Source organism: Formica exsecta, unplaced genomic scaffold (genome assembly GCF_003651465.1).
Source record: "Formica exsecta isolate Colony F162 unplaced genomic scaffold, ASM365146v1 scaffold175, whole genome shotgun sequence".
Lineage (NCBI taxonomy): Eukaryota > Metazoa > Arthropoda > Insecta > Hymenoptera > Formicidae > Formica > Formica exsecta.
The window spans coordinates 160,036-164,579 of NW_021849067.1; the positions used below are offsets into that span (position 1 = coordinate 160,036).

Sequence of the window (4,544 nt, forward strand, 5' to 3'; positions counted from 1 at the left end):
CCCGCGGCTTAGAAACGTTTCGCAGGAAATCTCCCGCAAATCTGGACGGATGCGTTTCATAATTTACGCGAGGAAAAATAACGACGTTTCAGCGACCGACCAATTTTTTCTCGCTAATCGGGGGAAGCGAATCCTTTTTTTTGCTCGATAGATTACGATAAGCTTTGTCGGCCAAACAACTAATTCAACATACCGCCCCTATCTTCCAACAAGATATATTTTCTGCCTGGCAACGATTACTTCTTTGTACGCAAGTACACCTTTATTGCGTGTATTATTCTACGCAATAATATATGCGTAATGGAAATCGTTTTGGGTAAAAAGCGTTTGCAGGAATGGAGATTTAAAAAACTGTGATTTAAAATTCACGGTAGATCGTTCGAAAAAATAACACGTGACATATTTACGTCCCTCGCGAAATCGTATGTTGCGGAATTTTAATCGCCAACATTTTTCCACCCATTCGATAATCACATGTACTGATTCTTCATTAGCGCGCATTCAATTTCAACTTATTATTTTAATTAGCGTACGCGCGAGACACTTGAAAATGCGCATGTCCTCCCGGTGAAGTATATCCCCGGGGGAATTCGCGCATAAACTAAATGCGGCAAATTGTGCCCGCGATGGAACTGTCCCTCCGGAAATTATTTTAACGTACGTTTTTAAATTTTACACCAGCTGGCGGCAAATAGCGGCAAGCAACCCGCCAAAGTTTTCATCGTACAGTCCCTGATTCCCCGAACAAGGATATTTCGCGACGTCAACTATCCTATATCGCGCTCATCTCGCGTTAATACACGAGTCAAGTTTTGACAAGTCTCAGCTTAAGCCCTAATCTTTTGAAAGAGAAAAAAATGTATAATAGAAAGAGCGCGATTTTTTTTTATAATTAACGAAACGCCGACGAAAACAATGGCCAAAGCCGAAGATGTATAAAAGGGCAGATGTCGGAGTCAAACATACCTTCGTTCTTTTGATCAACGGTAATCCGAACGCGTCCGTGCATTCCTCTATCGGATTAATGCCCCGATTCGAGTTTCAGCAGCGTGCACCACGTAATAACCTGTAACAAAAGCACCCGTTGTTAAACGACTGTCGTTTGTAATAAACGCCCAGTTTGTCGGACAACAAGGGATTATCGACAAATGCCGCCCGAAAACTCGTGGATTTTACCGTAAACAAAATCCGACAGGGGGGAGAAATTATAAAATTTTAATGCGCAAATTTCCACGCATTTTCATAAATATCCGAGATCGCGCCCATTTTCTCTTAGCGTCCCCGCAATTTTATTTTCGCATTCCGATATTTCCGCATCGCCTGTTTTTAATTCAGCGTAATAATCGATCGTACGTTCCATCGAGGTTATTGGATTCTCACCGATATTTACGCTAATGTAATCACATGCGGGGGTGACGTATCTATTAATCGCGTTTTAAAATCCAACGAGAGAGTGAGTGAGAGAGAGAGAGAGAGAGAGAGAGAGAGAGAGAGAAAGAATTAATTACCATTTCAATTTTGCATTTTACCACTTTGGCCGTCACGCTTGTACGCCGAGAAAGTAGGAAACCTCTACGGAGGATGTAATCCGACTGTGTATAATCACCGTTGCGTTGCGCAGAGATTCACCGTTGCGTCAAATGCATTTACTTCTCGACGTCTATAAAACGCGACGACTTTGCCGGCCCCGCGTACGTAGTCGGTCATTCGGTGGGTTTTAATCCCTCGCGGAGAGCACACATAGTGGTGCGCCGGCTATCCGTAAAAAGAAAAATAGCCGCTGTAATTCCGGAACTTTCCAGACTGTCGGGAACCGAAAGGGAGAAAAAGAGAGAGAGAGAGAGAGAGAGAAAAGGAGATGAGTTCGAGACAGTTTCGCAAAGCCGATACCCTGCAAGAGAGGAATTATGGTGCGCGATTTGGAGTGGCCTCACGTACACGCGTTCCGTCGAACCTTCGCGATTAAATCTAAGCCCCCGCAACTTATTTCAAGCAAATAATTACTCTTCCGCGACTGGCATTACGATATATACGCGTAAAAAATCTAATCAACATTATATATCTGTGTATCCATCTCTTTCTAACTTTTCTTATACAGTAATATGGAACGTAAGTAGGTTATCTAATATTTTTCATACATAATGTGTCTTCTCTTTCAACATTGTCATTTTTAAATAAAATTTTTTACCGTCATATTTTTAGATTCATGTTCATCTTTCCTATTATTTTCCCCAAAACATATAAAGCGTAAAACGCGCAAAACTTTCATGTAAATCAGAGTTGTAAAATGTTGGTCGAAAGCCATAAGATTCCTGTAACGCAGGGAGTCGGACCTTTTTATGAGCATGAATTATACGCTCGGAATGCGTCACTTCGAACGGAAAACCCTCGTCGCTCGTGTGTTATATGTAGGACATCGAATTACCAGATTTTCCCAGAATCGAAGTCTTTCTGAACATCCCGCAATCCGAATAGAATAGAATACGGAAATCTCTTAAGAAAGAAATATTTAATCGCACCGCGAACGCAAATTGTTGGATTTAATAGATTCGTGCGCCAGCCTTCTCTTAAAATAATCGAAGAAATAACAACGTCGAAAGCGCAGTAAATCGCGACGCGAACGAAAAGTTTCATTTGGATAACACGTCTCGAATAACTTAGCGAGCGATCGCTAAGTTTCCGCGCGATATGTCAGTATACGTTAACGGCTCATAATATGCTAATGCTTAAAAAGAAAAAGGAAAACGGCTATGCGTTGCACGAACTTGACGCCGTCATCTACGTGTACTATACTATTTTGCACGGTATGTTATATTGTACTAAACTGGTATACATTTACGCGAGATATACGATACAAAATGTAAAAAAAAAAAAACAAATCTTGTCGAAAAATTGTGTCATACTATTTGTACATCTATAAATTCGTTGTTGCTTTTTGTATCGACGCTACGATAAATGCCAAAAATAAACTTCGCCAGACATTTGCATTTTATCGTTAGCGTAATTTTTTTATTATCTCATATTTTATTTTTTTCCAAGAACGTATTGCCATTGATTTTGCTCTTCTGATAGAAAGTTTGTGCATTAGCGGAATATTGTCATCTTGATATACTAATTTATGTAAATAAATGTTTTCTTATTTGACTAATTAAATGATTAAATGATAATTTATAATGATTAACGAGACGTAAATCGCTGGAAGATTATGCGTGTCCCGTTAGCTTGGCTCGGGAAAAAAATGCACCGCGACCGGAAAAGCGCGATTTCAAAACGGCCGAACGAGCACCTTCCTCTACCTGTTTTCTAATTTCCAAGCGAGGACGACGAGATCGGATCTCGTTGCGAAGGGGAACGCGCGATACAGGACGTTTCACAATATTGTCGGTCCCCGGGTCCGTGGGGCGGACGAGATGGGGAGAGGAAGCTCTTCAAACCCTTGTCACCACAAAACTCGACTGGAAATCGAATTCTCAGGGCATCGAATGACAATTTAGCCTCGGTCGTGTACGAGCTAGGGAGACGGGAGCGAATAGAGCTGATGCGACGGTGCGAGAGGAGAGAAATAGGGAGATGGAGAAACGAGATGAAATAGACGGCGTAGGAAGGACAAGAAGGAGAGGAGATATACCCGATGTCGCCCAGTGTTGCAGAGATGTTATCATCCTGCGGAGGAGGTAATACCACCGCAGGGACGTAAGCGATGAAAAGGTGCCCGGGCAACTAACCGGGGCCCTAACAATCGTGTCGCGCATTCTTCTCCGGACGATCCGCTCGCCCCGATAGTTTCGACAGAGTTGCAATTTGCTCGATGCGGTTGGCTCGGCCGATCCTCCCCTGCCCCCCTTGCTCGGCCGTAAAGGCTCCTCCGCACCCGGTGGTGCGGACGACAATGAGATCCTTATCGGGAGGGAGCCCGCGGTATGTGTTTCTTCTTCTCGCTCTCCTTCCGTTCCGCGTTGGAGCAGCTGCTCCAGACACGAATCGCATTTGTGTACCAAGATACGCGAGTCCTAGTAAACGTGTAAAGTCGAACATAAGACGAGAGGATTTCGATTGCTTGGCGAGCTCTACGCCGGATCGAACGGACGGGTTGAAACGAAATCTCGCCGAGAATCCCGAACCGAAATCGTATATTCACAGATTCGCGAGCGTAAAATCTTATTCAACGTCGCGGAAAGTTTTCTTAGACACGCTATATACGTTAGATATGCGTTAGATTATACGCCATTCCCGTTTAATGGGATGGATATTCAAGGGGTAACGTCCGCGAAAACGAGTCGTTATTAACGGGAGTTTAATCGTTTCGCTGTTTCCGCGATGCGATCGACCTGTCCCGTGCCTCCTTAAAGGTCTCCGCACACCGGTCTACCACCACCGACGACAATGAGAGAGCCTTATCAAGATCGGCGAGCATCCTTCTCGGCTACCACCAGCTGCATCGCTTCTTCTTGCCCGCGATCCTACCAGCCGCGCAGGACGATGTAACAACTGTCTCTTTCTCTATATTCTGCAAAGTTTTTCGGTGAAAAAAAAAAAAAGGAAGA

General features: G+C 43.7%; 1 long non-coding RNA gene across 1 annotated transcript in view; it reads right to left on the minus strand.

Moving 5' to 3' along the window:
• The window catches only part of LOC115233457, a 161,630-nt gene that overhangs the window by 36,751 nt on the left and 120,335 nt on the right, over positions 1-4,544 (minus strand). The window contains exon 4 of the long non-coding RNA XR_003883778.1: positions 967-1,066. This is a non-coding gene — a long non-coding RNA (uncharacterized LOC115233457). The remainder of the gene's footprint in view (positions 1-966; positions 1,067-4,544) is intronic.